This window comes from Bos taurus, chromosome 6 (genome assembly GCF_002263795.3).
Source record: "Bos taurus isolate L1 Dominette 01449 registration number 42190680 breed Hereford chromosome 6, ARS-UCD2.0, whole genome shotgun sequence".
Lineage (NCBI taxonomy): Eukaryota > Metazoa > Chordata > Mammalia > Artiodactyla > Bovidae > Bos > Bos taurus.
This window is the reverse complement of record NC_037333.1, coordinates 19,955,226-19,979,965: the sequence shown is the minus strand read 5'-3', so window position 1 is coordinate 19,979,965 and position 24,740 is coordinate 19,955,226. Positions and strand designations below refer to the sequence as shown.

Here is a 24,740-nt window from a genome sequence, read left to right as displayed (position 1 = left end):
ATCTTTTCTAAGAATTTACACTTAAATTCATTTATTAAGTATAATATACAGGTTTTTATTATTAATTCTCTTATTATTGTCAATTTCCCCCTGCTCTTTTTTTTTCACTTACATTTGTTTTGTTTTCCTAAATTATTTGGTTGGAATACCTAAGTCATTTATTTTATTTTGTGTTGTCAATAAAAGGAGTTTAAGACTCTAGTTTTAATAATTTGGTTACAGCTCATGTATTTTGGGCTTCCCTGGAGACTCAGCTGGTAAAGAATCCACCTGCAATGCAGGAGACCTGGCTTGGGTGCCTAGGTAGGGAAGATCCCCTGGAGAAGGGAAAGGCTACCCACTCCAGTATTCTGGCCTGGAAAATTCCACGGACTATATAGGCCATAGGTCACAAAGTGTCAGACATGACTGAGCGATTTTAACTTGCATGTATTTTGAGATGTGCTGTATTCATTATCATTTTTTTTTCAGAAATTTTTAAAAGTTTAAATTTCTTCTTGGAACAAAAAGTTATTTAGAAAAAGAAATAAAAATTGCTTCAGATTATACTTCACTTGACTATTGTCATTATTTGCAATATTTATTCTTGTGTTGTTTTTCATTCTATAGGCAATGAGTACTTTAAAAATTTTCTTTTAATCAAAGTATAGTCAATTTACAATGTTTCAGGAATACAGCAAAGTGGTGCAATTATACATATATCTATTATTTTTCATATTGTTTTCCATTTTTAGAGTATTATAAGATACTGAATACAGTTCTCTGTACTATAGAGTAGTTCCTTATTGTTTATCTATTGTATATATAATAGTGTATATCTGTTAATCCCAAATTCCTAATTTATCCCTCCTTCCCCTTTGGTAACCAGAAGTTTTTTATGTCTACGAGTCTATTTCTGTTTGGTCAGTAAGTTCATTTGTATCATTTTTTAAGATTCCACAAGATATCATATATTTGGCTGACTTATTTCACTTAATACGATAATCTCTAGGTCCATCTGTGTTGCTGCAAATGGCATTATTGCATTATATATTATGACCGAGTGATATTCCATATTGTGTGTGTTTGTGCATGCATACCACATCTCTCTATCCATTCATCTGTTGATGGATACTCAGGTTGCTTCCACATCTTGGCTGTTGTAAATAGTGCTGCAGTGAACGTTGGTGTGCATGTATCTTTTTGAATTAGAGTTTCCTCCAGATATATGCCCAGGAGTGGGACTGCTGGATCATATGGTAACTATTTTTAGCTTTTTTTAGGAAGCTCCATACTGTTCTCCTTAGTGACTCCAGAAGTTTACATTCCCACCAACAGTGTAGGAGGGTTCCCTTTTCTCCACACCCTCTCCTAGCATTTATTATTTGCTTTTTAATGATGGCCTTTCTGACTTCATTGTAGTTTTGATTTGCACTTCTCTTTTCATTCCAATCCGAAAGCAAGGCAATGCCAAAGAATGCTCAAACTACCACACAGTTGCACTCATCTCACACGCTAGCAAAGCAAATGCTCAAAATTCTCCAAGCCAGGCTTCAACAGAATGTGAACCGTGAAGTTCCAGGTGTTCAAGCTGGTTTTAGAAAAGGCAGAGGAATCAGAAATCAAATTGCCAACATCCACTGGATCATCAAAAAAGCAAGAGAGTTCCAGAAAAACATCTACTTCTGCTTTATTGACAATGCCAAAGCCTTTGACTGTGTGGATCACAATAAACTGTGCAAAATTCTGAAAGAGATGGGAACACCAGACCACCTGACCTGCCTTCTGAGAAATCTGTATGCAGGTCAAGAAGCAATAGTTAGAACTGGACATGGAACAACAGACTGGTTCCAAATCAGGAAAGGAGTACATCAAGGCTGTATATTGTCACCCTGCTTATTTAACTTATATGCAGAGTACATCATGAGAAATGCTGGACTGGATGAAGCACAAGCTGGAACCAAGATTGCCAGGAGAAATATCAATAACCTCAGATATGCAGATGACACCACCCTTATGGCAGAAAGCAAAGAAGTAAAGAGCCTCTTGATGAATGTGAAAGATGAGAGTGAAAAAGTTGGCTTAAAACTCAACATTCAGAAAAACTGAGATCATGGCATCTGGTCCCATCACTTCATGGCAAATAGATGGGGAAACAGTAGAAACAGTGAGAGACTATTTTTGGGGGCTCCAAAATCACTGCAGATGGTGACTGCAGCCATCGAATTAAAAGATGCTTGCTCCTTAGAAGGAAAGTTATGACCAACCTAGACAGCATATTAAAAAGCAGAGACATTACTTTGCCAACGAAGATCTGTCTTGTCAAGGCTATAGTTTTCCCAGTAGTCAGGTATGGATGTGAGTGTTGGACTATAAAGAAAGCTGAGCACCGAAGAAGTGATGCTTTTGAACTGTGGTATTGGAGAAGACTCTTGAGAGTCCCTTGGACAGCAAGGAGATCCAACAAGTCCATCCTAAAGGAAATCAGTCCTGAATATTCATTGGAAGGACTGATGCTGAAGGTGAAACTCCAATACTTTGGCCACCTGATGCAAAGAGCTGACTCATTTGAAAAGACCCTGATGCTGGGAAGGATTGAAGGTGGGAGGAGGAGGGGACGACAGAGGATGAGATGGTTGGATGGCATCACCAACTCGGTGGACATGGGTTTGGGTGGACTCCGGGAGTTGGTGATGGACAGGGAGGCCTGGCGTGCTGCAGTCCATAGGGTTGCAAAGAGTCGGACACAACTGAGCGACTGAACTGAACTAGTGACATTGAGCATCCCTATGTCGGGGTGAGCCTGCCCCAAGAATGTGTAGCTGGGAGAGAAATACCGCGGCACTGCTCAGTTTCTGTGTTTTCAGTTGCCTCTCAGCTATGGCACAGTGATGGAGGACTCTCATTGCAGAATCTCCTTTTCTCCTGTTAGCCCTGACGGCCCCAGTCCATGCCTCAGTGACAGGGTTTTGGGGCAGTCGGCTAGTGTCTTCTTTATTTTCTACATTCCACAGCTGCCTGAAAGAGGGACTGAGATTAGACTCTCAGATATGTCCTTTAATGTGGTTTTATCTGCATTTTATCCAGAAATTCCTCAAAACTTCTGTTTCTCAGCTGTCACTATTCTCTAGTACTTTAGTGCTCATGTAGGATATTTCCACTTTTCTTTTTTGGTTTTAATTATTTCAGTCATTTAATGGGAAAGGGCTTGGATGTCTGGTGTTATGTTACCATTTCTCTCTCCAAGTTCTCCAGCCTAATTTTGAACATGATGAAAATTAGTTCCTTAAATGAATTTAATACTAGATGCTGCTTTCAAGGAAATTCAGAATAGAAAGCAATCTTTCAAGAAGAGAGAATACATTATCAGCCGGTCTCACAAGGATAAAAATAAGCCAAGTTTTTTGGAGTAATTTTTTCTTTCTTTCTTTTTTTTTAACATTTCCAATTCAAGTTGAATTCTTTAGATGAAAGCAAAGAGCTAAAATTTTTAACTGACAAGGATCCTAAGCATTCACTGATAAGAACCTATAAGCTCATTGGAAATTTTCCATGAATTTTGCTAGAACGTTAAAACTAAGTTGCTTTCTTAAGATCCTCAATGGGATCTCAAAATTTAGGAACTAGTGCTATAAATATCTAAGAAAATTAAGTCAAAAATGTACCATCTTATGAGTTTCTAGTTTTGCTACATAAAAGGAGAGGGAAGATATGTAACTGGAGTGCAGAAAACTAGATTTGCCACCATTCCAAGTGTATCTAGAATTAATACTAGATTTTAACACAGTCCTGATTGCATAGTTCTTGAGTATGCTGAAGAGGAAGAAGCAGAGGGTTTTAAAAGACAAGCGGAGAACACAGTCAGTTTGTTCTGGCCGTGACATCAGGCTCAGTGTCTATATTAAGGCAGCATAAGAGGGAACTGAAATGATTGGTCATGATGGCAATTCTGCAGATCTATGGTTTCTGAGGGGAGCCCAGCTCTCTTTTTCTGCTGTGGAAGGCACTATAAATACCTTCATTTTGTTGTGAGGTGTTAGCAGGATGAGAAAGCTCCCACTTTAATTTATCAGAATATTTTCATGTGCATTTTTGGTTTGGCGGGAACGGGTAAAACAGTTTTCAGCAAAATCTGAACAAATTGTTCGATTTGTGAACAATCCAAACTGGCCAGCATTGAGCAGGACTCCCCAGCATCTTTCTCTGAATTACATTTTGAGTTCTCTGAGGAATCAAGTTTCCAAATTGGGAAGCGAGTTTTCTCATTCATTTTTAACATCTAATTATTTTTTTTTGCCATTAAGTATAAGGGACATGGAGACTTGATTACTTTTATGTGCAGGAAGGTGAAGTTTATTAGGCATCTTTATTTAACCATTTATCCTTCTATATTTCTTGCATCCTTTCCGATCACAGAAAAGATGCTGAGCAAGCTCAATTTTGTTTAGTAGCTTGGAGGATGAAGACACGTAAAATAGTGTGTAAAGGCTGAATCGTGGTGAGTAGATGGTGTTTCCAATTAATCTCAATGTTTGGAATTAATTTAGCATTAATTCTGTTCTTTGGTATCTTCCTGTTTTTTTGACATAGTGACCCCCCATAACAAAGAGGAAACAGCAGGAAACTTGGTGCCAATTAAAACCAGCCTCCTTCCTCCAAAGTGAACTGTCAGCAAACGTAGTCTCGAATTCAAATAGTGATAAGTGTTTTAGATGAAACAGAATAAAAGAGCAAAGCTATTAAATTTCAACATCTACTGGGGAACAATTAAAATGCATGCCAGTTTAATTAAGTTTGGTATTTAATACGTTACAACTTGCACAACAGAAATCCAAATAGATGCTGATGCATGGTGTGTGTGTTTGGGTGGAGGCCGCTTCAGCAGAACTGAATACACTGGGGTGAATGTCTGCATAATATTGTTTATACATTCACCTTTGGCATTCATTCCACCTATGAGAGTGGCAGTATATGAAGGCTGAATTTGTTCTAGGCTAAGTCAAGCATAATAACAGATTTTTGGATCAAAATAAGTCTGCAGCCTTGTTTGTGAGGAAAGTTGAAATATCTGTCCTTACCCTAACGGAGATTCTCTAGATGATCCCAGGTACAGAACTCATTGCTTTTAAATTGTTATATTAAGTATTCAGCGGAACTGACTTTCAGGTTTAAAGATCTAAATCCTTTGATACAGGTTCATACCTGACATAATGCACTTCCAACTTTCTTGTAACTAAAATAGGATACATGCCAGGTTAGTGCGTCCCAATGGAAATAGAACAGAAATTTAACAGCAGATTTCTCAGATATGTTTTTGTGTTTCTTAATGGAATTAAATACATGATTTTTGCTTTTCTACAGTGAAGATACTTTATTGATAAAAGATGTCTAAGAAAATTGAGAAATCTTAAACTTGTAGCTATGCAATTACTATTTTAAACAGATATAGAAAACTAAAGTTTATTTCTAATCATCTGGGAATACTAACATGCTAATATTTTCCCCATGTGGTTGGCATAAAATATTTAGTTTATAAATATTTTACTGACATTTCAGGATTGTTTGTTGTTTATAGTGGAGCTAGTGGTAAAGAATCCGCCTGGCCAATTCAGGAGACTTAAGAGACGCAGGTTTGATCCCTGGGTTGGGATGATCCTGTGGAGAAGGAAATGGCAACCTACTCCAGTATTCTTGCCTGCAGTATCCCATGGACAGAGGAGCCTGGTGGGCTACAGTCCACAGGGTCACAAAGAGTCAGACACAGCTAGGCGACTGAGCATACATGTACACATACCATCTAGAATAATCGTATCTCTTCTGTTTTTCTTTCAGTGAATAGTCACTTTTTGAGTGTCTTTTGCATATATTGCTAGGCTTTCAGGTTGGGAGGGAAGGTAGATAAGACCTGGAATTTGCCCCTCGGGAGTCCAAAGCTGAATCAAAGATGGACAAACCTTGTTAGCAATAACCAGGGCAATCACTAAGGGAATTTAGAAATCCCTGTGTGAGGCCCTTGCCTTTTAATCCTGTGGGCAAAAAACTAAACAAATCATTTATATTGTAGTCAAAGTAGTTTTTTTGAGGATTTGTTTTTTATGTGTGGGACCTGGGTTAAAATAAATATGTATGGCAAGAGATTTTAAACTTATTTTTCTTCAATTGCTAATTCAATAACCAGGTGTTCTTTTTTCCAGGTAGTATCTTATCTATACCTGCCTGTACCTTTTCTCTTTACCAAGTACTTTGTGTTCTAGTTTTTAATGCACTTATTCACTAAAATAAATATCTATGTTAAAATGCTGAATTTTAAATCTTAAGATTTTTATAGACCAGTAGGAGAGAAAATATGTATACCCAATCTTTCATTCAACAAATATTGAGTATTTTCTGCCAGGTATTGGATTAAGTGTTGTGATTATGACTATGAAACCAGTAGACAGCTTCTTGTCTGCAAGAAGCTTAAACCTGGTAGAGAATGCAGAGAGGGAAATTGGCAGATACAGTATAGTGTGTTAAGTGCTATGTTGAAGAAAAATACAGCAATGCATCTAAGAATACAATGGTGTTCTTAAACCATTCTAGCGACCGTGTAACATGCCCTTGGAAAGTCAGTTTCCTAGAGGAAGTACTTTCTACGTCAAGATCTGAATAGAATAAATGAGAGTTAATTTGTCCGGGATGGGAAGGGTGAAGAAGAAAGAGATGGGGAAGATTTGTACAGTGAAACGAACCAGACCACATGTGCTAAGACACAAGAAATGGAATCTTCTGAATTAAACTGTAAATTATAAACACTTCGGTAGGAGACTGGGGCAATGAAGGTCAGAGAAAGGTTTGGAGAGAAGTCACTGGTAGATCCTGATAGCTTTAGGGTCATATTAAGGGGATTAGGGACTATCAAGGCTAAGAGAATCTACTGTGATGATGGGAGTAAGTAGACAAGCAAGAGTGTTCAGCATTGGGCTTTGGTATAGAGCATAGGTACGAGATGAGGAAGACCAAAGGCAAGAAGACCATTTAATGGTCTATTGTAGTAATCCAGGAATGAGATGGTGACAGTAAGACCATGATAGTAAGAATGAGGATGTGGATGGTTTATGGATTCCAGATACAATGAGAAGGTAGAGCCAATAATACTTGCTTTTGATGGGATGTTTCTAAGAGCAAAGAAAGAATTAAACATCCAGAGTTTCTTCTTAAGTAACTTTTGTTCAGTCATTCAGTTGTGTCCAACTCTTTGCAACCCCATGAACTGCAGCACGCCAGGCTTCCCTGTACTTCACCATCTCCCAGACCTTGCTCAAACACATGTCCATTGAGTTGGTAATGCCATCCAACCATCTCATCCTCTGTCATCCCCTTCTCCTCCTACCTTTAATCTTTCACAGCATCAGGGTCTTTTCTAATGAGTCAGCTCTTTGCATCAGCTGGCCAAAGTATTGGAGCTTCACCTTCAGCATGTTGGATCTCCTTGCAGTCCAAGGGACTCTCAAGAGTCTTCTCCAACACCACAGTTCAAAAGCATCAATTCTTTGGTGCTCAGCCTTCTTTATGGTCCAACTCTCATATCCATACATGACTACTGGAAAAATCATAGCTTTGACTAGATGGCAAAGTAATGTCTCTGTTCTTTAATATGCTGTCTAGGTTTGTTATAGAGCATTTTTAATGTCATGGCTGCAGTCACCATCCACAGTGATTTTGGAGCCAAGAAAATAAAGTCTGTCACAATTTCCATTGTTTCCCCATCTATTTGCCATGAAGTGATGGGACTGGATGCCATGATCTTTGGTTTTTGAATGTTGAGTTTTAAACCAACTTTTTCACTCTCCTCTTTCACCTCCATCAAGAGGCTCTTTAGTTCCTTTTCACTTTCTGCCGCAAGGGTGGTGTCATCTGCATATCTGAGGTTATTGATATTTCTCCTGGCACTCTTGATTCGAGCTTATGCTTCATCCAGCCTGGTATTTTGCATGATGTACTCTGCATGTAAGTTAAATAAGCAGGGTGACAATATACAGCCTTGATGTCCTCCTTTCCTAATTTGGAACCAGTCCATTGTTCCAAGTCCGGTTCTAACTGCTGCTTCTTCACCTGCATACAGGTTTCTCAGGAGGCAGGTAAGGTGATCTGGTATTCCCATCTCTTTAAGAATTTTCCACAGCTTTTTGTGATCTACACAGTCAAAGGCTTTAGCATAGTCAATGAAACAGAAGTAGATGTTTTTCTGGAATTCTTTTGCTTTTTCTGTGATCTGATGGATGTTGGCAATTTGATGTCTGGTTCCTCTGCCTTTTCTAAATCTAGTTTGAGCATCTGAAAGTTCTCTGTTCATGTACTGTTGAAGCCTAGCTTGGAGAACTTTGAGCATTACTTTGCTAGCCTGTGAAATGAGTGCAGTTGCGTGGTACTTTGAACATTCTTTGGGGTTGCCCTAAAGAATGCCCAGTTAAGTAACAGGGTAGATAGTTGATATTACCAGCAATAGGAATACACAAGAGAGGATAAGTTTGGAGCAAAAGACAATGAGTTCAGTTTGGGGTATATAGATAATGAGGAGACAGTTGTAAATTCAAATTGTCAACTCTGCTGAGGACTAGAAGTAGAGATCTGAGGTTGGTCTGCAACTTGAGAGCATGGGTGTTAAATAGGTCACCCAGGAAATGGTTATGTTTCTGTCATTCTGGCCATCTCTGGGTTACCTTGCTCTCTTTTCTTTCTCATTAAGATCTCTAAATTCTAAAGATTTCTCAGCTCCCATTTTAGACCATCTTCTTTAACTGTGCTGTCTCTGAAGATAATCTCATGGAGTTCTGTGGCTTTAAATACCATTGATAGGCTGACACAGCTCAAAGTCAACTCTAGCTTAGACTGCTTACTTAGTTCTCAACTTTTATACCCAACTCCCTGCCTAGCATACCCATTTGAATGATAATATGCATTTCAAACTTAGCTTGTACAAGACCTAACTCATAATTTTCCATTAATCTTGTTACTGGCATTCACCTGTCTCTGCAAATGGCACCACCATCAGTCTTGTGACTCAGGATAAAACTCTAGGCATATCCTGGTTTCTTCTTCCCTTTCATGCAGTACCTCACATCCAATCTATTACCAGGTAGTTTTGTTTCTGCCTCCAAAATGCATCCAAATTCATTCACGTCTCTGTATTTTCACTGCTGTCATCCTAGTCCAGGATATTATATCCTTTCTTTTGGATTACTGCAGTCTACCATCTTGATGTATCTATTCTTAATGCGTTCAGTTCATCCTTCACAAACTACCAGGGTGATCTTCTCAAAGTCCAAATTAGAGTATGCAACTGTTCTACATAAAATGCTCAGATGGCTTCCCATTGGATTTAAATAGTAATCTAGGTGCACAGTGATAGGCTTTTTTGGGGGCTCCAAAATCACTGAGGATGGTGACTGTAGCCATGAAATTAAAGATGCTTGTTCCTTGGAAGAAAAGTTATAACAAACCTAGACAGCATATTAAGAAGCTTTACTTTGCCGACAAAGGTCCATATAGTCAAAGCTGTGGTTTTTTCCAGTAGTCATGTATAGATGTGAGAGTTGGACCATGAAGAAGGCTGAGTGCCAAAGAATTGATGCTTTCAAATTGTGGTGCTGGAGAAGACTCTTGAGAGTCCCTTGGACTGCATGGAGATCAAACCAGTCAATCCTGAAGGAGATCAACACTGAATATTCATTGGCAGGACTGATGCTGAAGCTGAAGCTCCAGTACTTTGGCCACCTGATGCAAAGAGCTGACTCATTGGAAAAGACCCTGACACTGGGAAAGATCAAAGGCAAAAGGATAAGGGTGTGGTAGAGGACGAGATGGTTAGATAGCATCACGAATTCAATGGACATGAGTTTGAGCAAACTCAGGGAGATAGGAACTGGGACGCCTGGCATGCTATAGTCCATGGGGTTGCAAAGAGTTGGACATGACTTAGTAACTGAGAAACAACAACATCTAGGTGCCTCATCCCTGCCTGGCCTATATATTTCTCTGAAAAATGAAAGTGAAAGTTGCTCAGTCGTGTCCAACTCTTTGTGACCCCATGGACTATTCAGTTCGTGGAATTCTCCAGGCCAGAATACTGGAGTGGATAGCCTTTTCCTTCTCCAGCAGATCTTCCCAACCCAGGGATTAAACCTAGGTCTCCTGCATTGCAGATGGATTCTTTTACCAGCTAAGCCACCAGGGATGCCCAAGAATACTGGAGTGGGTAGCCTATCCCTTCTCCAGCAGATCTTCCTGATCCAGGAATCAAATCAGGGTCTTCTGAATTACAGGCAGATTCTTTACCAACTGAGATACTGGGGAAGCCCAACTTTATCTTGAAACCTCTCTCTCTCTTGCTTACTGAGAACCACCCAAACCAGTTTCTCTGTTCCTCAGATAAGCCAAGCTCATTTATGCTTCATTGCTTTTGTACTTTCTGTTCCTTCCGACTGGAACATACTTCCCCCAACTTTTCCTACCACTGGGTTTTTCGTTCAGCTCAGATAGATGTCAGCAACTAAAGAGCCTTTTCCGTAACTTCTCTATTAAATAGGTCTGTTTTTACCCCTCTCTATCCCATCATTCAGAAAAATTTCCTTCAAAACACTTAACAGTCTGAAGTTGTTTTATTTGTTTACTTGCTTGTCTAAATAAACTTCACTAATGAAGAAATCTAGATTATCTTGTTTGTCATTACATCCGTAGAATTCAGAGCAATACCTTGATTATAGGTCCCTGTTAAATAGAATGAGTAAATAATGAACGTTGAAGAAGTTGTAGACTGGAACCCCAAGAACGCTGGCATTTAATGAATAAACAGAGGGGGAGGAGCTTGGTAGGACAGTGAGAAGGAGCGATGAGAAATAGACAACAGCTGAGTCAAGATGTTACTGAAGTGAGAGTGTCCTAATACAAGTCTTAAAGGGAAAGAGAGTTCAGAAAAGGGCAACCCTTCTGTTTGGACAGAAACAGGGAAGGCTGTATGGAAGAAGTAAATTTTTATTGCACCTTGGCAGATAGATAGGGAAATCTTGTAAGAAGGAGGGGATGGAGGCAGAGAAGCAGAATATACATGCCTTGGTAGGGAACAGAAAGTCATCCCATTAATCTTTCATATTCCTCAGCTAACAGTTAGTAACTCTTTTGGTGTTAGTGTTGACACTAGACTAGTAAACAAAGGCTCCATCAGAGTTACACAGTAAGTGGAAAAATGAAGATTTAAATGCAGAGCTACCTGACTGCAAGTCTGCTTTTTTTGTTGTTGTTGTTCTGACTTGTCATTGAGATTCTCTATAAATACCTCATATCTACCCTGTAAATAACATTATGCCAGTGATGGAAAGAGGTGTGAATGAGTAGGTGGCAGAGAACACAGATACTCTTAACTTTGATTATTCCCATTATAGTATCAAGAAAACCTGAGGCTGAGGAAAAAAATAACTATTCTCATTGTAGCATTTTCATTGTTCCCAAAATAGAAAATTTTAAATATTTGAACCATGCAGTTTTTCTCTTGTCAAATGGTTGACAAGTCCAGTTTACTCTTAACGAAGAGCACCTCTTCTTTATCTCCTTATTGTTCTACTTTGCAAAATGATCTGTACTGATCATTTGAAGCCCGTTTGAGATTGAGAGGAACAGCAGACTTTCCAAAGATTATATTTAATCACCAAACACTATTAAATGACTAAGCTTATAACAGTTTCAAGTGTTGAATTATTTTTCTTGTGTATTGAAAACCAACTGTTTATAAAGATTGGCAACCTGGAATAGAATTTTGTAGTGAATTGTTTATATGTGCCTGTATTTGTAGGTGCACATACACACACCGCCTTGTATTTTGGTATTTATTTTTTCAGTTTTGAGATATAATTGACACACAACATTGTATAAATTTAAGGTCCACAACAGTGATTTGATATATGTAGTTATTGAAAAATGATCACCATGAATAGTTCAGTTAATATCCATCACCTCACATAGATATTTTTGTCTTGGGATGAGAACTTGTAAAGTCTACCTCTTAGCAGCTTTCAAATCTACAACACAGTGTTGTTAACTCTATACCTGTAAGTTTGTACCTTTTGCTCACCCTCACGCATTTTGCCATTATCACCTCTGGTAACTATCAATCTATCCTCTGTTAAGTGTGAGTTTGTTTGAGATCATGTGGTATTTGTCTTTCTCTGCCTGACTTGTGTCACTTAGCATAATACCCTCAGGGTCCATCTGTATTGTTGCAAATAGCAGGATTTCCTTTTTTTGTATGGCCAAATAATATTCAACTTTATATATAATAATTTCACATTTCTTTATCCATTTATCCATTAACATACACTTAGGTTATTTCCATGCCTGGACTATTGTAAACAATGCTGCTGTGAACGTGGGCGTGCAGATATTTCTTCAACATAGTGCTTTTATTTACTTTGGATGTAAACCCAGAAGCAGAATTTCTGGATCATATGGTAGTTCTACTTTTAATTTTTTGAGGACCCACCATAGTTTTCTGTAGCTACTGCACCAGTTTACAATCCTACGAACAGTGTACAAGTGTTCCATTTTCTCCACTTCCTCACCAGAATTTGTTCTCTCTTGTTGTGCTGATGATAGCTGTTCTAAAAGCCATGAAGTCACATATCTCACTGTGGTTTTAATTTGCATCTACCTAATATTGAGCACCTTTGATAGACCTGTTGGCCATACCTATATCTTCTTAGTATAAATGTCTGTTCAGGTCCTTTGCTCAAATAATTGAATTATTTGAGGGTTTTGCTATTGTATGAATTTTTTATATACATTGGATATTAACTGGTTTTCAGTTACTTGATTTGAAGTTTTTTTCCCACAGTCCATGGATTGTCTTTACATTTTGTTGATTGTTTCTTTTGCTTTGCAGAAACATTTTAGTTTGATGTAGACCCATTTGTTCATCTTATATTTTGTTGCTTGTGCTTTAGGTATCATATCCAGAAAATCTTTGTGACCCTATGGACTGTCGCCTGCCACGCTATGTCAATGGAATTCTCCAGGCAAGAATACTGGAGTGGGTTGCCATTCCCTTCTCCAGAGGATCTTCCTGATCCAGGGATTGAACCAGGGTCTCCTTCACTGCAGGCGGACTCCTTTCTATCTGAGCCATCTAGGAAACCCAGGAAATCTTTAGCAAGATCTATGTCAAGGAGCTTTTTTCCCTATGTTTTCTTCTAGGAGTTTTATTATTTCAGCTCTTATTCTTGTCTTTAATGAATTTTGAGTTAATTTCTGTGAATGGTAGAAGTTAAGAATCATTCTTTTGCATGTGAATATTCAGTTTTCCCAGGCTTCTCTAGTGGCTCTGTGGTAAAAAATCTGCCTGCCAGTACAGGAGACGTGGGTTCAATCCCTGGGTTGGAAAGATCCCCTGGAGAAGGAAATGGCAACCCATTCCAGAATTCTTGCTTTTGATGCTATTGTAAAAGGAATAATTTTCTTTATTTCTTTTTAAGCTAATTCATTGCAAATGTATAAAAGCACTACTGCTTTTTTTAGTGTTTCATGTCCTGCAACTTTGCAGAAGTTGTTGATTAGGGATGGTGTTTTAGTAGAGTCTTTAAGATTTTCTACATATAAAATCATGTTATCTGAAAACAGGGAAATTTTACATTTTCCTTTCTGGTTCTGATGCCTTTTATTTCTTTTTTTTGCTGGATTCCTCTGGCTAGGACTTCCACTACCATGTTGAATACAGATGGTGAGAGTAGGTACCCTTTTCTTGTTCCTGATCACAGAGGAAACTTTTTCAGTTTTACTATTGAGTATCATAAATAGTCTTTATTATGTTGAGGTATATTCACTCTACTTAGTTTGTTGAAAGTCTTTTTTTTTTTTTTATCATGGATCTTGAATTTTGTCATGCTGTTTGCATCTATTGAGATGATATGATTTTTATCTCTCATCTTATTAATGTGATGTGCCACTTTTCTTGATTGGGGTATGTTGAACTATCCTAGCATTTTAGGGATGAATCCCACTTGATCATGGTGTGTGATTCCTTTAATGTGTTGTTGAATTCGATTTACTAGTATTTTGTTGAGAGTTTTTGCACCTGTAGGCATTAGGGATACTGGGCTGCAGTTTTCTTGTAGTATCCTTCTTTTAATATTTTGTTGAGTTCAATTTGCTAGTATTTTGTTTGGAGTTTTTGCATCTATATTCATTAGGGATATTGGCCTGCAGTTTTCTTGTGGTGTCCTTATCTGGCTTTAGTATCAGGGTAATGCCGGCCTCATTTGGGAGTGTTCCCTTCTATTCCCAGGGAAAGTTTGAGGAGGATTGGCATTAACTTTTCTTTAAATGTTTATTAAAATACACCAGTGAAGCCATCTTGTCCTGAGTCATTCTTTCTTGGGAGGTTTTTTGATTATTGATTTGATCTCCCTACTCATTATTGTTTAGATTTTCTATTCCTTTATGATTTAATCTTGGTAGTTTGTATGTTTCTAGGAGTTTATCCATTAATTTTAGGGTATCCAAGTTTGTTGGCATATAGTTTTTCAAAGTAGTATTTTTTGATCCTTTGTGTGTATCTGTGATATCAGTTGTAATATCTCTCTTTTTAAAATCTGAGTCCTTTCTATTTTTCTTGTCCAGCTGAAACTTTGTCAATTTTATCTTTTCAAGAGCCAACTCTTAGTTTTGTAAATCTTTTCTGTTGTTTTTCCAATTTTATTTCTCCTCTAACCTTTATTAGTTCCTTCCTTCTGCTTTGAGTTTAGTTTACAAGCCTGTATTTTAAGCTAGAGTCAATTTATTCATTTGTGCACACTAAATGAAAGTTAAGATACCCCAAATTTTGGAAATTGAAATTGTGAAGGCTGTCTATATTTACTAGTGCTGTTCTTTAAATACATAAAAAGTTGAATTCATGTTATTAACCTCAATTTTTTTAAACTTTCCATTATTTAAAAAAATGCATTCATTCTCCACCACACCCTTCTCCCACCAAAAGACTCCATGGAAGTTTATTTTGCAAATGTATTTGCTTTTTGTTTTCTTTTTAACTACATCAAGTCTGAGTTTAATTCTTGACTCAACTCATCAACCCTTCTGAGATGGAAATATACAGCTGCGGTATGAAATAGCCTACAGCGGCTATTTTTAGGACTAGAACTCAATATTTTTGCTGAAATGTGACAGTATGCTTACTTGATTATCATAAGATTATAAAGGTAGAATTTAGGAAGATTGTAATGGGCTTCCCTTGTGGCTCAGCTGTTAAAGAATCCGCCTGCAATATGGGAGACCTGGGTTCCATCCTTGGGTTGGGAAGATCCCCTGGAGAAGGGAAAGGCTACCCACTCCAGTATTCTGGCCTGGAGAATTCCATGGGGTCGCAAAGAGTCGGACACGACTGTGCGACTTTCACTTTCAGCTCTTCAAGTATACTCAGAAGCAGTAAAGTCAGAAGAAGCATACTAAAATTTTTTAGCCAATTTTAATCAAGTTGAGTGATTGTGCATCAAAGCTTATAGTGATCATCACAAATAACCTTACTCAAAATGACACCCTAATTGCTATCACATCTATGCCCTTCTCATTTTAAGGTTTTACGTATCTTTGCTTGACCAAATCGATTTCTTGTTATTTTAAGATCTCTGTTCTAAGTCTCCTTTCTATACATTTCCTGAAGCATTTCCCTCTACTTGATGCTTTTATTTCACTGCAACTGAAGATATCCTAAAAATTCTTAAGAGCTTCTACAAAAATCATCTCCATTATGATGTATGTTCTGTGGTTCTGTGTTTGTATGAGCCTGATAGCATTTATCTTCTTTTTTATTAGCATTATCTTATTTTTAAATTTTATTTATTTATTTTTGTCTGTGCCATGTGGCTTGCAGGATCTTAGTTCCCTGACCAGGTGATCAAACGCTGGCCCCTGGCAGTGAAAGTGCCAAGTCCAAAGCACTGTACCACCAGGGAATTCCTTCATTGATTTTCTTAAAACTCTATGAGGCACCTCTAAGTTAGGTATAAGTTCCCTGAGAGCACTATGACAATCATCATTGTGTTTCTCATAGTATCTAGCATAGTACTCAGCTCACAGGCCTAATAAATGGTAAGCTGAACTACAGATTTGAAAGGGTATAGGAGAAGGCCACGGCACCCCACTCCAGTACTCCTGCCTGGAAAATCCCATGGACGGAGGAGCCTGGTAGGCTGCAGTCCATGGGGTCGCGAAGAGTCGGACATAACTGAGTGACTTCCGTTTCACTTTCATGCATTGGAGAAGGCAATGGCAACCCACTCCAGTGTTCTTGCCTGGAGAATCCCAGGGATGGCAGAGCCTGGTGGGCTGCCGTCTATGGGGTCGCACAGAGTCAGACACAACTGAAGCGACTTAGCAGTCAGAAAATATACCATGAAAGTTTATCATATATAATAATATAGATATAATGCTTGCTTTTACAGAAAATGCCACATGAGACGTTTTAATAAAAATCAAATATTCTTCAAGTAAGTAGCATTTAAACTGAAAAGAATGGGTTATTTCAGTTTCTTTCTGTAGTAACATCTTATGATCATTTAGCAGATCATGAAATATATGTTCAAGAAAATTAATGAAAAGAGCTTTTTAAACCTTGTGAGTCTTGACTTATATTTATTACCCAGAAGCTGAATTCTTATTCTGCATATTATAATTTCAATTATTTAAAACTTAAATTAGCTTGGAGGTATTTAAAATCTTTGGTAACTCTGTGGCAGTCTTCCAAAGTTGAAAATGCCAGAGTGGGTTCTAAGGAAAGATTTAGAGTTTTGAAAGTATTATGAATGAAGAAGCAGAAAGGAATACAGCATTTTCCCAGTATTGCTTCAATAAAGCCATTTTAAGCATCATCTCAAAGCATTAACGATAGTTAAGATGAGATCAGCCAGTTTTCTTTTTTTTTTTCTTGGCTGCAATGATTTCACCATCTCTTCAAGCTGACTCTTGCCACAAAGAGAACATTTAAACATGGGAATTTGCCTTGAATTGTAAGAAACTGAAAGGGGACCAGACTGCCAATTCAGTTCTGGGATTATACCCCATAACCTCTTTCAGCAGAACAGTGTAGAATTTTTTTGCAGTACCATAAATGGGTGGCCTGAGGAACATTTTAACTGTAAGTCAGTACCTTTGAATAGAAAAGTTTGACAATTCAGAGTTCTGTTTTCTCCATGTGTGACTAAAGAAATTTTCCCATTAGGAGACACACCATAGTTTCCTTCTACCTGTTGTTTTCCCCTCAAATAAAATTAATTTTGCTTCAGAGAATTTTATGATCTGTCCATGGGGTCACAAAAGAGTTGAACACAACTTAACAGCTAAAACAAAAAAACAAAATTTTATTATCTTATTGCTCACCATGGGTTTAGAAGACTGTGTAAAACATTTCCACGCTTTGAATACTGGAGTTTGTGGGCTTGGAGTTTGGTTAGAGTTTCTTGGGGAGATGAAAGAGGACAAGTAGAGTAGAAATAAATATTTTTAAAGCCAAAGACTAATGCAAATGAGTGTTTGTTTCCAATGTGTTTATTTCTCTACAATTCTTTGCAACAGGTGAGGGAAAGGAAAGCTGAAAGGAAATACTGTTTTGAATTTTAATAAAGTTTTTTCATGGAAATGTTGGTACTTCTGCTTCCTACATTTCTGTAACCTTTATAAGTTAATCTGGGATGTTCTTTTTCTTCATCTTAATTCAGTGACTATTTTAACCAGTAACCTTATGGTACCATTTTATAAGATGACAGTTAAAGTCTGAGTGTGTATACCCACTGAAAGATGGAAAGAAAGGGGTGCAACAGAAAGCTACAACTTTTAGAGAGCTGGTGATATTTTAAATGTACATTATTTCAGATTTATGTTGCATATGAGTGCATGCTAAGTCCAACTGTTTGCAACTCTATGGACAGAGCCTGCCAAGTTCCTCTGTCCATGGGATTCTCCATGAAAGAATACTGGAGAAGGTTGCCATGTGGATTCTTTACCACTAGCGCCAAAGGAAGCCGTATGTTGCATATACCATATTCAAATATAACTGAAGTGTAAACATGACAATTTGATAAAAGAAAAATGTACGACATTTTCTATTATATTTTTTTCTCTAGAAAATTGTTTTCTATGAAAATGCCATGAACTTGTATTATTCACTGATTTATTAATTTGAAATGATTTTCAAACAAAAGCTGATTCATTTTTAGTGAATTTAGTTATAGTCATGATCACAGATATATCTATGTTTGTTATGCAAATAACTAGCCAAACCAACCTCTAATGCATCCTTTGGTGTGACCTGTGAATCTGTCAGTTCAGTTCAGTTCAGTCACTCAGTCGTGTCTGACTCTTTGCCACCCCGTGAACCACAGCACACCAGGCCTCCCTGTCCATCACCAACTCCTGGAGTCCACCCAAACCCATGTCCATTGAGTCAGTGATGTCATCCAACCATCTCATCCTGTCATCCCCTTCTCCTGCCCTCAATCTTTCCCAGCTATCCCCTAAATAATGCTGTGGTTGTATGGAAATTTCTTTGTAGATAATTAAGTCTTATTATGAATATTCAGATGATATTATTAATATTCAGTTGATATTTTTAACACAGACATAGTCAAAGTATATTTTTAGTTTTTCTCAGTGTTTAGATTTAGTGAGTTTATAATCCTTTTTTTTTTTTCCTTTTTCTTATCCTTTCCACATGCTCTATGAAGATTTACATTAACTCAATGCTACATTAAAGGAACAGTCACCCAGATTACACCCTGCGAGCTGCCTTTCTCTTAATTTTAAGGGCATAACTTAAATGATTTATTTAGCTCACACACAGAAAATTAGCAATTTCTGAGTACTAGAGCAAAGTAGGATAGTTTCATGAGTAAAATTGCTGCTGGGAATCTGAATTTTCCTGTTTGTCTTCATTTATTTTTATTTTATTTATTTTTTTTCTTCTAATTTTATTTTTAAACTTTACATAATTGTATTAGTTTTGCCAAATAAATTATGCTTCAGGGTTGTTTTATGTTCAATATTATTGCCAAAGACTGTACTCTTAATACATGGTAGGTTTAAAAGCATTTAGAGAGAGAAAGAGTTTTGTGATTATCAAACATTTAATTGTTCACCTCAAGGTTGAAGAAATTTCTGATAGGAGAATTTTTTTCTCCTAAATATATAAGTATATTGGCACTTTCAATGCTTAGAAAATAATCATAAAAAGCTAGATTTTCTATTCCCATTCTATTCAATATTATCCTTAATTGGATTCTTTATATTATTGTAGTTCCTCAGCTATAATCTGATTTTATGTCTATTATTTATACTTAATGCATAAAAAGTTACTTGGTGTGAGTCCTTGTGCTTCCATTACATTTTTATGTGATCTGGTCTTGGACAGTTAGGAGTGGCTTTCTTGATGTGGCAGGTGGTAACACAGACATTACAAAGACCATTTTATAAGATTTAATCTTAAAACCAAGTATTCATTTGTCTCTTTAAATATCTATATATAATGTAAATCACTTTTGACATTAATTAAATGACTCTACTCTTAAAATTACCAAGAAAGATTTGTTACCATTATTTGAAGAGTTTTGAGTCACTGCTTCAAAAAATTTTGGTTTGAGATTTTGTAGCCATTTCTAAATATTTTCATCAGGACAGAAGAGATTTTGAGCTAAAGGCAAAAGCCTTTTCTAAGGAAGAGTTTAAGTATTAGAATGGTAATGTAACTGGAAGAAATTAGAGAGAATAGTTTTTACATGTTTAATTTGAAGTTAAAGCAAGGCACATGTGATGTCTTTGGCTCTCAAAGATGAACTCAGAGCTCTTTACACCTAAGTTATGGATATGAATTTATATTTTCCTAGACCACAAGTTCAAGATCCATGTACATATTTAAAACTGCATAAAGTCATCATGTACATCTGAATTAGGATTTTTTAGTGTGTGCTATTCCGTGGGATGTTGGTTTTGCAGGGTATTCTGTAAACTGTGATTCTGCACTCAAGCTATGTCTAGGAAATGCCACACATGCACTGACTTTTTTGGGATCCCACCATCATATTAAAGGCTTTGAGGACTTTCATTAAAGGCAGATTTAAATTTATTCATAACCCAGTTTTCCTTATTTTCTCTCAGCCTCGTCCTTCCTTTTAAAAAACATGTATTAATAACCAAGAGAACTAGTACTTTATAGATTATATGATGTGACCTTGTTCCTATAGTGTGGTTGTCTATTTGTGTTCTTGCAACTTACATACAGACTAATCTCCAGTGTACTTAGCAATGCACTTAAAAAGAGACTTGCTAGAGATGTCAAGAATGTATCATTTTGGGATGGACAGTATTGCCCAGAATCTGCTCCTTAATTTGAAAATCCAGAAACCCAGTTTTATCTTTCTCTCAGAGTTGATTGGATTGAAAGTGATTTGTTTTAATCAAATGCACATGAAGTTGATGTTTAAATAAACATATATTTCTCAATTCATAATCAGAAATTCACACTTCTAAATATGATGTACGTATGTGCCTTGTCCAAAGTACTTGCATTCAGGGTGTCCGGTGTTTCTTGGATCTGGAGAACTTAAGGAATATTTTCTTATCTACATCTCATTGAAGAAAGCATTCTTTCTCGCATGTAGGAAAATTTGCTCACCTAATGACTGTACTCATACTGGCCAATCCAGAGTTTCTCTTCCCAGGACAGTATATGGAGTGCTTATATAACCATAAGGAGCACCAAACCTGCTTCTCTGCCAGGAACTGACCGCCTCCATCTAGCCACATTTTGGCTCAGAGGTTGACAGGTCTGTGTTTCATATCTGTATCTGCCCTGTATCAGCTATGCCAAGCTTCTTTACTCTTTTAGCTTCTATTTAGTTACTATTAAATGAAGTGAAAAGAATACTTTCCAGGCCTAGAGTAGTCTTTGTGATGACTTATTTCACTGAGACTCCAGTAGTTGTGCTGCTAAGTCGCTTCAGTCGTGTCCGACTCTGTGCTCCCCATAGACACCAGCCCACCAGGCTCCCCCGTCCCTGGGATTCTCCAGGCAAGAACACTGGAGTGGGTTGCCCTTTCCTTCTCCAATCCATGAAAGTGAAAAGTAAAAGTGAGGTCACTCAGTCGTGTCCGATTCTTTGCAACTCCATGGACTGCAGCCTACCAGGCTCCTCCATCCATGGGATTTTCCAGGCAAGAGGACTGGAGTGGGGTGCCATTGCCTTCTCCACAGTTGTTAATCGTAGCCAATTTTAAAGAGTCATATCATTTTAGCACTCAGAAAGATCTTAGACATAATCCTGTTCATTTCCCTCAGATTATAATTGAGGTTTTTTGTTTTTGTTTTTTAATTGTGACATGCAGATGTTATGACTTGCTCAAAAATCTATATCCAGGACTAGATCTGAAGAGCTGGTCTTGTATATATATGTCTTATCCCACCAATTTAGTAATTAAAAAATTTTAATGATAGATATTTAATGCTTCTTCTGGATCCCTTAAGATTGTATATCCAGAGTAAGAGCCTTTTTGAGGGAAAAAAATGTATAGACTTTTTATTTCTATTTTGATACTAGTTAAAATATACACTATAATTTGGGACAGTATGAAGTAGTTATCAGATGTTCTAACAGAACACAGAAGCTCAAAAAAGATGAGAGTAACCTTCATAACTTATGGGAATATGTTTCTGATGAACACATGGTTATATACTCTTATCAAGTAAAATCAAATAGTCAATGTTTCCCATTTTCTTAATGCTTTGTCCACTAGAAAATCTCTTTTACTTCTTTTCTTCTGGAAGGACAAAAATTATTTTATATTATGAAATAATATTAGTTTGAATATGAATATATCATTTTATTTTTTTATTTTTATACCTCTGAATGATTAAGTCTGTCAGAAATTATATAGAGTCCTTTTATTTTGTTAGAAACTGTTTTGTTGGATTTATGTGACAGTTTTATTGGAAACATCATCCTCCAGGATACAAAAATAAAAGCATTTTTTCCTATAGTTTACCTGCAAACATACCATGATAGCGTACCCCCATCCCCCACCCCACTATCCCTATGGTGTCTTCTTGGCTAGACTCTATACTTTTGACAGCATCCTCTGGTATTCGAACAGATTTATCTTGGTCTTTGAAATTCAGCCCTATTCATCTTAAAACTCCCAAGTCAAGCCTAATTCAGTACTCTTCCTCCCCCAACAGAGTCTTTATCTGTGGTTCCAGCACGTGGAGAGTCTGACTCTTAGTATCTCTGCCCCCGCCTCCTCTATTTTAAACACCAGCCACTAGGAAGTTAGGCAAGGCTAAGGAAGGATGGAAAAACTTAGGGTTCCTTATTCTCCTGCAGGACTTGGAATGTTGCTGTACTCGTGGTTGACACTGACTAACTGCTGGGTGTCCTCTGTGGGGCAGGCCTTCAAGCACTGGCTCTCTGGGCTCCCGTGGCTCTTGAGAGGGACCCACAGGGGCTCTTCCTACGCGGCTCCCTGACCAGGAAGTCTGTCCTCTCTTTGTCTCTTCTGTCACTATGTCCAGTTCAGCTTTGCCTACAGCAAGTCCACTCTTCACCCTCTCTGTGCCAGGGTGCTTGTCCACTGGACAGATCTTCAGATAGTAAGTCAGTGAGGTCAAGCCCAAAGAATGAAAGTTTCTGTAATACATTCTTTTTTAAATTGAAAATGTCAGACGTTGGATAGAGTGTATTCCAATAAGTGTATCCCAGTGTCCTAGTGAAAATAAGCCACTCACAATTAGCTGTTCTAATGATGAAAATGGACTGAAGCTAAAAAATCGAACTTTTATAATTTATGAGAAACAAATGATGCTTGTGACACATGGCATTTGTAATTATGTTTGATCATCTTTTCCCTCAACACATATTTATTTGGTGAGAGAGACCAGGAGTAAGTCCAAATTCAAGAAACAATCCCAGGATTAACACATATGTGGATAATTGAAAACTGACAAAAGAGCATGCCTATCTCACCGGTTGGGAAACCTGTTGACTTGAGTTGTAAACTGTAAGCAGATCTGTCTCTAAACTGTCAGGTGTCTGCACGTTTTACATGCAGACTTCTGTCTACAGGCCTCTTCTCTAATCTTCATTGACATTTCTCCTCCCTCCTCCCTCAAATTGTCTATTTGTTATTCAGTTGTGTCTATACTGTTATTTTTAAGATAAGAAACACACTTTAAAACTTACAACATTGGAATTATATAGTTTCTACTGAGGATTATGAAAAACGGGACAAGTCTCTATACGCATGGGTAACACACCACAGGAGCAAAGCAAAGTGCTTGTCGTGTGCGTAGCTACTTGTATAATTAATACACTTCTGGAAATGTAGGCACTTTCTCTGAGATTTTGACATGTTTGTGTGTTTGCTGGGTTTTTCCCCCTAAATTATGGGAAGTATATCTTAAGAGATTTCTTAATATTAAAATTGAAAGTTCTTATTAGATGAGACATTGAAAAGTCAGTTTTGAAGTGAAAATATTAATTCACTTTATATTCTCCATATTTAATGCATATATAAGGCATTATGTTCCAAGCTTAACATGTAGTTTGGAGACAAAGTTTGCTATTGAAAGTAGGTTTTGCATAGATTGTTTTTCTTAAAAATGTTAGCTTTAATATTAAATTAATGAAAAATAACTTTTAATTTCTTAAGTTATGCCTTATAAAAAATGCTTTGCTTACTTCCAGAATGGGACTTAGCAATACTGATATTATATAGTAAGAAAGTAAGTCACACTGAGTGGAGAGAATTTGATAGATGCAGAAGATAAGGATGGAAATCTGCCAGGATTTTAGAGCACTACCCATGGGGACCTTCAGTAGACAAAACCGAGGCCCATTGTCCTGCATGCATCTTGAAATAAATACGTCGACTCAAGTTATCTCCCATTTTGGTGGGAAGAATCTAAAATAGTTTTGGAGAATAGTGCCATCTTCACAGGGAGGGTAGTGAAATATATCGTCTTTACTCAATGTTTTCCATGTTAGGAACTAATTAATTCCTAACACCTGAATTACAATAGGGGCTGAGCCTGTCAAGGAGGCAGTAGAGACGTACAGTAATCTAAGGCTGATGCTGAGACACAGGACCTTGAATAGCTACAGTGCTTGAAAGTAACTAGTCTAAAGAATTTACTCCCTGCAATGTGCCTGTGTCAATAAACAGGACTCATACGAGGATGGCAGAACATTTTATATACTTTCAATATTAGAACATGAAGTCAAAATTTTTTTATAGAAAAAAAATTATTGCCTTATCATATGGTAGCTATACATATCTATAAATTGACTTTTTTTGTCTCCTTGGAAAAAGCTGACATGAGATTTAAATGACTTTTTTTTTCCTTCTTTTCTTTTAGAGCAGTTAAAGCCACACCACCAACAAAATCAATAAACCAAAAAGTAAACGCAAAAACAGAAAGCCCTCTTCACAAATTTTGAGCATCATCTACAGCTTTATGTGGTGAGAGATGCAGCTACCATTCTTGAATGATTCAAAGAGAGTCAAATGGTGTTGAGCTAAATTACAACCCTAAATGCGTATTGGTGAAATGAGATGCTGATCCATTTGCACACTAATGTGCTATTTTTAAGTCATGCATCATAGCATCTTCAAAGAGGCCTGTCATAATTATGATGGATTAGACTGCAGAGTCAGTCCTGGATGCAGTAATTGTTTCACAGATGCTGCCAATGTGA

General features: G+C 37.2%; 1 protein-coding gene across 5 annotated transcripts in view; it reads left to right on the top strand.

The window, feature by feature from the left end:
- The window catches only part of TET2 (tet methylcytosine dioxygenase 2), a 143,353-nt gene that overhangs the window by 59,326 nt on the left and 59,287 nt on the right, over positions 1 to 24,740 (top strand). The window contains exon 1 of one of the 5 annotated variants that reach the window (XM_059887716.1): positions 606 to 24,504. The exons of the other annotated variants lie outside the window; for them this stretch is intronic. The gene's annotated coding sequence lies outside the window, so the exon portion shown is untranslated. Of the gene's footprint in view, positions 1 to 605; positions 24,505 to 24,740 lie in introns of those variants that run through there. 5 annotated transcript variants of the gene reach the window in all.